Source organism: Scyliorhinus torazame, chromosome 24 (genome assembly GCF_047496885.1).
Source record: "Scyliorhinus torazame isolate Kashiwa2021f chromosome 24, sScyTor2.1, whole genome shotgun sequence".
NCBI lineage: Eukaryota > Metazoa > Chordata > Chondrichthyes > Carcharhiniformes > Scyliorhinidae > Scyliorhinus > Scyliorhinus torazame.
In genome coordinates this window covers 42,106,488-42,117,935 of record NC_092730.1, presented here as the reverse complement: position 1 = coordinate 42,117,935, position 11,448 = coordinate 42,106,488, and the positions used below count along the sequence as shown (strand labels likewise).

The 11,448-nt window shown below is 46.5% G+C and overlaps 3 non-coding genes across 3 annotated transcripts; 2 read left to right on the top strand and 1 right to left on the bottom strand.

The window, feature by feature from the left end:
- The first annotated feature begins 420 nt into the window (after positions 1–420).
- trnaq-cug (transfer RNA glutamine (anticodon CUG)) lies at positions 421–493 on the top strand. Its single transcript has one exon. It is a non-coding gene; the product is annotated as a tRNA-Gln (tRNA).
- A 9,052-nt stretch (positions 494–9,545) lies between these two features.
- On the bottom strand, positions 9,546–9,618 carry trnak-cuu (transfer RNA lysine (anticodon CUU)). The gene has a single exon. It is a non-coding gene; the product is annotated as a tRNA-Lys (tRNA).
- A 691-nt stretch (positions 9,619–10,309) lies between these two features.
- trnas-uga (transfer RNA serine (anticodon UGA)) lies at positions 10,310–10,392 on the top strand. The gene has a single exon. It is a non-coding gene; the product is annotated as a tRNA-Ser (tRNA).
- The last annotated feature ends 1,056 nt before the right edge of the window (positions 10,393–11,448 follow it).

Sequence of the window (11,448 nt, the reverse complement as noted above, 5' to 3'; positions counted from 1 at the left end):
AAATGCAGAAGCACTACACTTCCCAGTCTGGAAGAAAATTAAAATGATGAATCTAGAAATGAGAGCACAGAGGGAGACCAGTGCAGACCGAATGGTCGCGGGATGACGCAACTAAATGATCACGTGTCTGGATTCCGGCAATTCTCCCCGGATCGCGGTCAGAGCACAAGCCAGGAGGAGCAGCTCAATTATGAAATCAATTATTTTTTATTACAACACCTTGGTTGCCAGTCATTCAGAGACGAGCATTTCTATATGGTGTCAGGAGTGGACATTATAGCAGAAGCATTTGAGCGCATCAACCTCCTTGCATCATAGAATCGTAGAAGGCCATTCGGCCCAACACGTCATCACATAACGTCCGAATGAGCACCACAGCCACTCTCCACAAGAAGAGGTTTAATGGGCAATGCAGCACCAGCTCGGCTAGCTCAGTCGGTAGAGCATGGAACTCTGAATACCAGGGTCGTGGTTTCGAGCCCCATGTTGGGCGCTTCCTTACTGTTATCGGAAAAGATTGAAGATTGAACTGTCTTCACAACAAGAACGCAAGGTTATGTCGCTGGACTGCGAATCCAGAGGTCTGAACTAACCCTTGGTGACAAGCTTTAATAAATCTGGAATTGAAATTTCGTTTCAGTAATAGCTCATAAAGGTTCTGCTTCTAGGCGGATCAATTTCCACAACTGGGGACACGTTTACACAACAGAAGAATGATTTGACACAACCACAGTGAAGATCTGTCACCGACAGAGAGAGCAAGGTTGCACAGCAGGAAACATTTACAAACAGGGCCTCTCTGTGTGCAGCAGAAAACACATTTTCCTAAAAAAACATTTTCGCCATCTCGGCACCTTTTCTGTGTGTCATTGTATGTGTGTCCTGATAGTCTCTTCCTGATTTTTTGTGTTTCTTTCTCTGTCTGTTACAGCAGCGCTGCTGTTATGTATTAAGCTCACTTTTCCCAAACAATAATTGTGATTGATAGATACAGAAAGATTTCCACACTGACATTCAGTACCAATGTCTGATAGAGACTGAAACCCACCCTCACATACAGTACCAGACATTGACTCATATTGAAGGAATCCTGCTCTCACAACCTGTTCCAGAGATTGAGGTGCAGAGTGTTCCCTCCACTCGCGAACACTACCTGTGATTTACAGATACAGAACAAGTCTCAGTCAGGTGAGTAGCAGAGTTTGATGGGTACGACATGTATTCCACAATTACCTTCTCTGCACCAGAAAATCAGATGCAGTTGACACGCGGTGTCTGTGTTGTTTTAACAAGAGTTTTACACAAGACCTGGAACACATTTACACAATATCAGGGTATAAGACGTAGGAGCAGAAGTAGGCCATCGAATATGCTCCGTATTTCAATGAGACCATGCTTGATCTGATATATGACGTGTTATGACCTCATACGGTGGCACGTTGTCAGTGGTTGCCTCACAGCGCCCGCGATCCGGGTTCAATTCCAGCCTTTGGTCACTGACTGTGTGGAGTTTGCACTTTCTCTCCCTGTCTGTGTGGGTTTCCTCCGGGAGCTCCGATTTCCTCGCACAGTCCAAATGTGTGCGGGTTAGGTGGACTGTCCATGCTAAATTGCCCCTTAGTGTTCAAAATGTTGGGTGGTGTGACAGGGATGTGGTGGGGACATAGGGGCTCTTTCAGAATATCGTTGCAGAATCCATTGGCAGAATGGCCTCCTTTTACATTTTAATGATTTCATGATAATCCTCATGTACACTTTCCCGGCTTTATATCTCTAGATTTCATGATGAACCTTTAAAACCAACATTCCAACCAAGCCTCAGGTAGCAGTAACTCCTCAATGGTCGTTAATGTCCCGGCTGTCAATCATTTGGTCAGTCTTGAGTGAAGTCACATCATGGAAATGTCATACATTGATCCAGTTCGAAAGTAAATTAAGTCGCTCTAGTCCCTGATGACCACAGGCTCTTTGAGGGTAAGATCTCACTGGTGGTGATTTAACCTGAGGATCACCATACCTCAGTCGAGGAGCAATAATAATAATAATACTAATAATCTCTTATTGTCACAAGTGGCTTCAATGAAGTTACTGTGAAAAGCCCCGAGTCGCCACATTCCGGCGCCGGTTCGGGGAGGCTGGAACGGGAATTGTGAGATGGCGGGATTTTATGTTTCAGGTCTTGTATAACCGTGTGATCTGAATCTAATTAATTTGGTTTTCCTTCTGCTAATCTTGTCTCACAGTGAGGCAAACCTCACTGATTGGATAGACGAGTGATCGTTCTTCAGTCTTGTCATGGACGGACCCGCTGAATATGGAGGCATATCCTGTGTGGCAGGATTTAGCTCCAACTCAATCTATAATTTTGTGGATGATACCACTGCGGTAGGTCGTATCACAAACAATGACGAATCAGATACAGAAGGTAGATAAATCACATGGTTGCATAGTGCACTGTCATGTGAGTGTACCTTTAAGACATGGATGTTTAAGCAATGTACATTTAACAAAACAGTGATGTCAGAGAGTGGGTGGAACTGGGCTTTAGGTCAGCCATTTTGCAGGTTTTTAGTTTGAGTTCAAAAAGCACTTTGTGTGTGTCTGTGGGTTTCCAGAAAGCTGCAAGTTTGAAAAGTGATTGGGAGTGTCTTCGTTTGCAGGGGATGTTAAGTTGAGTTCATGGAATAAACAGTGTTTTCTGTTTAAAAACCCACGTGACCATAATTGTAATCCCACACCTAGGGAAAAAGCCATGTGCCAGGAAAAGCAACACATCCATTAAAGGGAGAGATTAGTTGAACTCTCTGATACATTTTGGGTTTCTGAAAACGCCTCGCCCATAACAGTACCTAAAACAGCCTGTCTCTAAATGTCGGAAAGACCAAGGAACTGATCATCGACGCCATGAAGCGTTGCACAACACACACACCCGTCTGCATCAATGGGTGCGAAGTGGAGATGGTCGATAGCTTTACATCTCGGGGGGGTCACCATCACCAACAGTCTGTCCTGGTCCACTCACGGTGATGCAACAATCTAGAAAGCCCAACATCGTTTGCACCTCCTAAGGAAGGAAAATAAAATCGTCATGTCTGCATCGACTCACACAAACGCTACAGATGCGCCATAGAGAGCAACCTATCGGGCTGCATCATAGCTTGGTATGGCAACTGCTCGGTCCAACTTCGCAAGAAACTGCAATGTGGTGAACTCAGCCCAACCCATCACACAAGCATGCCACCCGCACAGTGATTCTGCCTACAGCTCTCGCTGCCGCAAGACAGCAGACAACATTATCAGAAACCCTCCCACCCAGGTTTTGACTTTTTACAGATTATTCCATCAGGTGGAAGGCACTGAAGTCTGAAGACCCGCACATCCAGACATAGGAACAGCTTCTTCCCCACAGCTACTAGACTCCTCAACAACTCTCCCTCGGACTGATCTGTTCCCTGTAAGAACACTATTCACGACGCCCTATGCTGCTGTTGGTCATGGATTTACTTTGTTTGTCCACTTGTTCCGCACTGTAACCAATTACTGTTTGTCGATGTACCATTTGTCAATGCACTGCGTCGATTATTCTTTTTTTGCCCACTATGTATGTAATGTGTATGTTCCTTGGAAGCAGAAAAATACTGTACATGTGACAATAAGTCAAATCAAAGTGGTTCCTCTCTCACTACCCGATCAATTCATCTCAATCAGACCAAGACTGAATTTTGAATTCTCGCTTTTCCAACACAGCTCGATGCAATCCGGCCTCACAACCTGGAATGGATTTGCACGTCAGTGATTGCAGATCCATCATCGAAAAATGAGTCCCACTTCCGAGAAAACAGCGTATGAAAAATCGACGATAATGGGATTCGAACGCCGTTATAGAGCGCAATGGACTAGCAGTCCATCGCCTTAACCACTCGGCCAGCTCAACACACAAGTGTATGCGTCAAAAAGTCTTAATTCGTTTTGCATTCGTGAACTGATGGACAATATCCGCTTTTTGTCTTCAGCCCCGTGTTCAATATTGGAAATGCAGTTTTTTTCAGTAAAATGAATTCCCATCACATTCAGGGACTTTTGTGAATGGACTGATATGAAACACTTCAATATTATTTCCAAGATGTTTCCACACAGTGTGAAAGGCCCCCGCTGAAAGACTGGAATCAACCAGCATTTCACAGCAAAAACAAACGCTCCCGGCTTCACAGAGGAATCCGTCGATCATCGGAGCACACACTTCACGATGGACATTTTCTGATCATTCAGTTACAGGTTTCTACTCCTGCCTGGCTTCATTCCCCAGGAAATAGGGATTATATTCTTTCAGCGAGTCATGAAAGTATACTTGGAGCAGATTAAAGATAAATTATTGTGTTGGGATGAGACTATTCCTGGTTGAAAGGTAAACTTTCCAGAAAATGCTTCAATATTCAGCGGGTCCGTCCACGACAAGACTGAGGAACGATCACTCGTCTATCCAATCGGTGAGGTGTACCTCAGCGTGAGACAATATTAACAGAGTGAGAACCAGGTTAAGTAGATTCAGATCACACGGTTACAATAGAACTGAATCAGGAAAACCCCGCCTTCACAGCCTTGCCATTCGCCTGAGGTATCGTGATCCTCAGGTTAAATCACCATCAGTCAGATCTCACCGTCAACGGGGAAAGCAGCCTATGGTTATCAGGGACTAAAGCGACTTAATTTACTTTAGAACTGGGTCAATGTATGATGTTTCCAGGATGTGGCTTCCCTCAGACAGATCAAATGATTGACAGACGGAAAATTTACGACCATTGAGTTACTGGTACCTGAGGCTTGGTTGGAGTATTGGTTTTAAAGGTTAATCATGAAATCTAGAGATGAATAGCCGGGAAAGTGGGCATGAGGATTATCATGAAATCATTAAAATGTAAAAGGTGGCCATTCGGCCCATCGACTCCGCACCGACCCTCTGAAACAGTCCCTATGCCCCAACCACATCCCTGTAACGCACTACCCAACTTTATAAACACAAAGGGGCAATTTAGCATGGACATTCCACCTAACCCACGCACATTTGGACGTGCGAGGAAATCGAAGCACCCGGAGGAAACCCATAGACACAGAGAAAAAGTGCAAACTCCATACAGTCAGTTACCAAAGGCGGGAATTGAACCGGAATCGCGGGCACTGTGAGGAAGGCACTGTGACAACGTGCCACCATACCAGATCATAACACGTCATATCCTATCAGATCAATCATGATCTCATTGAAATACAGAGCACATTCATAGAACATAGAACATAGAACAATACAGCGCAGTACAGGCCCTTCGGCCCACGATGTTGCACCGAAACAAAAGCCATCTAACCTACACTATACCATTATCATCCATATGTTTATCCAATAAACTTTTAAATGCCCTCAATGTTGGCGAGTTCACTACTGTAGCAGGTAGGGCATTCCACGGCCTCACTACTCTTTGCGTAAAGAACCTACCCCTGACCTCTGTCCTATATCTATTACCCCTCAGTTTAAGGCTATGTCCCCTCGTGCTAGCCATTTCCATCCGCGGGAGAAGGCTCTCACTGTCCACCCTATCTATCCCTCTGATCATTTTGTATGCCTCTATTAAGTCTCCTCTTAACCTTCTTCTCTCTAACGAAAACAACCTCAAGTCCATCAGCCTTTCCTCATAAGATTTTCCCTCCATACCAGGCAACATCCTGGTAAATCTCCTCTGCACCCGTTCCAAAGCCTCCACGTCCTTCCTATAATGCGGTGACCAGAACTGTACGCAATACTCCAAATGCGGCCGTACCAGAGTTCTGTACAGCTGCAACATGACCTTCTGACTCCGGAACTCAATCCCTCTACCAATAAAGGCCAACACTCCATAGGCCTTCTTCACCACCCTATCAACCTGGGTGGCAACTTTCAGGGATCTATGTACATGGACACCTAGATCCCTCTGCTCATCCACACTTTCAAGAACTTTTCCATTAGCCAAATATTCCACATTCCTGTTTTTCCTTCCAAAGTGAATCACCTCACACTTCTCTACATTAAACTCCATTTGCCACCTCTCAGCCCAGCACTGCGGCTTATTTATATCCCTCTGTAAGCTGCTACTTCCTTCCACACTATCGACAACACCACCGACTTTAGTATCGTCTGCAAATTTACTCACCCACCCTTCTGCGCCTTCCTCTAGGTCATTGATAAAAATGACAAACAGCAACGGCCCCAGAACAGATCCTTGTGGTACTCTACTTGTGACAGAACTCCATTCTGAACATTTCCCATCAACCACCACCCTCTGTCTTCTTTCAGCTAGCCAATTTCTGATCCACATCTCTAAATCACCCTCAATCCCCAGCCTCCGTATTTTCTGCAATAGCCTACCGTGGGGAACCTTATCAAACGCTTTGCTGAAATCCATATACACCACATCAACTGCTCTACCCTCGTCTACCTGTTCAGTCACCTTCTCAAAGAACTCGATAAGGTTTGTGAGGCATGACCTACCCTTCACAAAGCCATGCTGACTATCCCTGATCATATTATTCCTATCTAGATGATTATAAATCTTGTCTCTTATAATCCCCTCCAAGACTTTACCCACTACAGACGTGAGGCTCACCGGTCTATAGTTGCCGGGGTTGTCTCTGCTCCCCTTTTTGAACAAAGGGACCACATTTGCTATCCTCCAGTCCTCTGGCACTATTCCTGTATCAAATGATGACATAAAAATCAAAGCCAATGGTCCAGCAATCTCTTCCCTGGCCTCCCAGAGAATCCTAGGATAAATCCCATCAGGTCCCGGGGACTTATCTATTTTCAGCCTGTCCAGAATTGCCAACACCTCTTCCCTACGTACCTCAATGCCATCTAATCTATTTACCTGGAGCTCAGCATTCTCCGCCACAACATTATCTTTTTCCTGAGTGAATACTGACGAAAAATATTCATTTAGTATCTCGCCTATCTCTTCAGACTCTACACACAACTTCCCATCCCTGTCCTTGACTGGTCCTACTCTGTCCCTAGTCATTCGCTTATTCCTGACATACCTATAGAAAGCTTTTGGGTTTTCCTTGATCCTTCCTGCCAAATACTTCTCATGTCCCCTCCTTGCTCGTCTTAGCTCTCTCATTAGATCCTTCCTCGCTACCTTGTAACTATCCATCGCCCCAACTGAAACTTCACACCTCATCTTCACATAGGCCTCCTTCTTCCTCTTAACAAGAGATTCCACTTCTTTGGTAAACCACGGTTCCCTCGCTCGGCACCTTCCTCCCTGCCTGACCGGTACATACTTATCAAGAACACGCAGTAGCTGATCCTTGAACAAGCTCCACTTATCCAGTGTGTCCAACACTTGCAGCCTACTTCTCCACGTTATCCCCCCCAAGTCACGTCTAATGGCATCATAATTTCCCTTCCCCCAGCTATAACTCTTGCCCTGCGGTGTATACTTATCCCTTTCCATCCTTAACGTAAACGTCACCGAATTGTGGTCACTGTCCCCAAAGTGCTCACCTACCTCCAAATCCAACACCTGGCCTGGTTCATTACCCAAAACCAAATCCAATGTGGCCTCGCCTCTTGTTGGCCTGTCAACAAACTGTGTCAGGAAACCCTCCTGAACACACTGTACAAAAAACGACCCATCTAATGTACTCGAACTATATCTTTTCCAGTCAATATTTGGAAAGTTAAAGTCTCCCATAATAACTACCCTATTACTTTCGCTCTTATCCAGGATCATCCTCGCCATCCTTTCCTCTACATCCCTAGAACTATTTGGAGGCCTATAGAAAACTCCCAACAGGGTGACCTCTCCTTTCCTGTTTCTAACCTCAGCCCATACTACCTCGGAAGATGAGTCCCCATCTAGCATCCTCTCCGCCACCGTAATACTGCTCTTGACTAGCAGCGCCACACCTCCCCCTCTTTTGCCTCCTTCTCTGAGCTTACTAAAACACCTAAACCCCGGGACCTGCAACATCCATTCCTGTCCCTGCTCTATCCATGTCTCCGAAATGGCCACAACATCGAAGTCCCAGGTTCCAACCCATGCTGCCAGTTCCACTACCTTATTTCGTATAATCCTGGCATTGAAGTAGACACACTTCAAACCACCTACCCTAAAACTACAATCCAGGTTCCCATGCCCCTGCTGCATTAGTTTAAACCCCCCAAAGAGCACTAACAAATCTCCCCCCCAGGATATTTGTGCCCCGCAGGTTCAGATGTAGACCATCCTGTCTGTAGAGGTCCCACCTTCCCCAGAAAGAGCCCCAGTTATCCAGAAATCTGAATCCCTCCCGCCTGCACCATCCCTGTAGCCACGTGTTTAATTGCTCTCTCTCCCTAGTCCTCATCTCACTATCACGTGGCGCGGGCAACAACCCAGAGATAACAACTCTGTTTGTTCTAGTTCTGAGCTTCCATCCTAGCTCCCTGAAAGCCTGCCTGACATCCTTATCCCCTTTCCTACCTATGTCGTTAGTGCCAATGTGGACCACGACTTGGGGCTGCTCCCCCTCCCCCTGAAGGTCCCGGAAAACACGATCCGAGACATCACGTACCCTTGCACCTGGAAGGCAATATACCAAACGTGAGTCTCTCACGCTCCCACAAAATCTCCTCTCTGTGCCCCTCACTATAGAGTCCCCAATTACTAATGCTCTGCTCCTCTCCCCCCTTCCCTTCTGAGCAACAGGGACAGACTCTGTGCCAGAGGTCCGTACCCCATGGCTTACCCTGGTAAGTCGTCCCCCCCACAAGTATCCAAAGCGGTATACTTGTTTCTCAGGGGAACGACCGCAGGGGATCCCTGCACTGACTGTTTTTTCCCCGTCCCTCTTACAGTTACCCATCTATCTCCAATCTTTGGTGTAACTAATTCCCTGAAGCTGCTATCTATGACCCCCTCTGCCTCCCGAATGATCCGAAGTTCTTCCAACTCCAGCTCCAGTTCCCTAACTCGGTCTTGGAGGAGCTGGAGATGGCAGCACTTCCTGCAGGTAAAATCAGCAGGGACACTAACGGCATCCCTCACCTCAAACATCCTGCAGGAATGTTCGATGGGCTGAATGGTCTACTTCTGCTCCTACGTCTTATTCCCTGATATTGTGTAAATGTGTTCCGGTTCTTGTATCACTCTTGTTAAAACAACACAGACACCGTATGCCGACTGCATTTGATTATCTGGCGCAGAGAAGGTGATTGTTTGTAAATGTATATCCTGCTGTGTAACTGTGCTCTCTGCTGTGTAACTGAGCTCTCTGTCGTGGAACCGTGACACTGCCGGTGACAGATCTTCACTGTAGTTGCGTCAATGTGTTCCCAGTTGTGGAAATAAGAACCGTCGGAAGCAGAACCTTTCTGCGCCGTTAATGAGACAAAATTTTAATTCCATATTTATTAATTCTCGTTTTGTTCGAAATGTTCGTTTAGACCCTCTGGATTCCCAGTCAAGGGTCATAACCTTGTGCTCCTGTTATGAAGACAGTTCATTCAGCATCAATATTTTCGGATAATAACTAGGAAGCGCCCAACGTGTGGCTCGAACCCACGACCCTGGGATTAAGAGTCCCATGCTCTACCGACTGAGCTAGCCGGTCTGCTGATGCAGTGTCAATTAAACATTTTTTGAAGAGAGTTGCTGCGGTTCTCATTCGGAGGGTCAGTGCTGACTTGTTGGGCTGAATGGCCTCCTGCGCTGGAGATTCTACGATTCTATGATTCAAGGAGGTTGATGCGGTGAAGTCCTTCTGCCATACTGCCCATTCCTGACACCATGTAGAAATGCTGGTCTCTCAATGACTGACGACCGAGGACATGTAATAAAAAACAACTGACTTAATAATTGAGCAGGTCCTCCTGGCTTGTGCTCTGACCGCGATCCGAGGAACTGCCGGAATCCCGACACGTGATCATTTTAGTTGCGTCATCGGGTCATCAGGTGACCGTTCGGCCTGCACAGGTCTCCTTCTGTGCTGTAATTTCCAGATTTCATCATTTAAATTTTCTTCCAGACTGTAAACTGTGTACCTGTTCCATTTGAATTTCTAATATATTTCCAATGTAACTGATGTTGTTCCACAATCTATTCAATCGGTGGAATTGTGAGGTTTTCGAGTCTCTCAAGGCTTCTCTCCAAATCCAATGGTCATTTTCCATGAAGATTCAATATCACATAAACACCGGGGCCCCGTTGATCGTTTGAATGCAGTAACTTCCTGGAGTGATTCCAGGCTGGTTTTAGAATGTATTCTATCGACCAAATTACTAATGAATGACGCACTAGACGCAGCTGCGATAGCCGACGTGGTTAAGGCGTTGGACTTGAAATCCAATGGGATTTCCCCGTGCAGGGTCGAGCCCTGCTCGCAGCGACTGTGATTCGAAATATTTGCTGAACTCCCCGCACAAGCCACTGACTCGAGAATAAATCGGAATGTTTGGAAATGAACGGTTTGAACCTATATCGAGTTCAGTCAGATATTTACCCTTTCATTTGGTAACTGAACGAAATATAAAGAAGCTCGCACTCAAAACAACAACCAATAAATAATAACGTTTCCTGCAACGTTTGGAAGGAGAAGCAGCAACGGCAGCGAATGGAAACGTGGTTTGGTTTCATTCAGGTGAACGGATTTCTGGGTAAAAAGATCGTGGTAGCCACCAAACCCACTGTGTTCAGCGACTTCTCCCTGTCTGCTCTGCCTCAGAGCCCCACTGTCCCTATTCCCTAGTTCTCCCTCAATGCTCTCACCTTCTGACATATTGCTCCCGTGCCCACCCCCCTGCCATACTAGTTTAAACCCTCCCGTGTGACACTAGCAAACCTCGCGGCCAGGATATTTATGCCTCTCCAGTTTAGATGCAACCCGTCCTTCTTATATAGGTCACACCTGCCCCGGAAGAGCTCCCAGTGGGTCAGATAACGGAAACCCTCTCTCCTACACCAGCTGTTTAGCCACGTGTTTAGCTGCTCTATCTTCCTATTTCTAGCCTCACTGGCACGTGGCACAGGGAGTAATCCCGAGATTACAATGCTAGAGGTGCTGTCTTTTAACTTTCTGCCTAGCTCCCTGAACTCCTGCTGCAGGACCTCATGCCCCTTCCTGCCTATGTCGTTAGTACCAATATGTACAACGACCTCTGCCTGTTTGCCCTCCCCCTTCAGGATGCCCTCTACCCATTCGGAGACATCCTGGACCCTGGCACCAGGGAGGCAACATACCATCCTGGAGTATCTTTCACGTCCACAGAAGCGCCTATCTGTGCCCCTGACTATAGAGTCCCCTATTACTATTGCTCTTCTGCGCTTTGACCCACCCTTCTGAACATCAGAGCCAGCCGTGGTGCCACTGCTCTGGCTGCTCCTGTTTTTCCCTGATAGGATACACCCCCTCCCCCGACAGTATCCAAAGGGGTATACCTGTTCG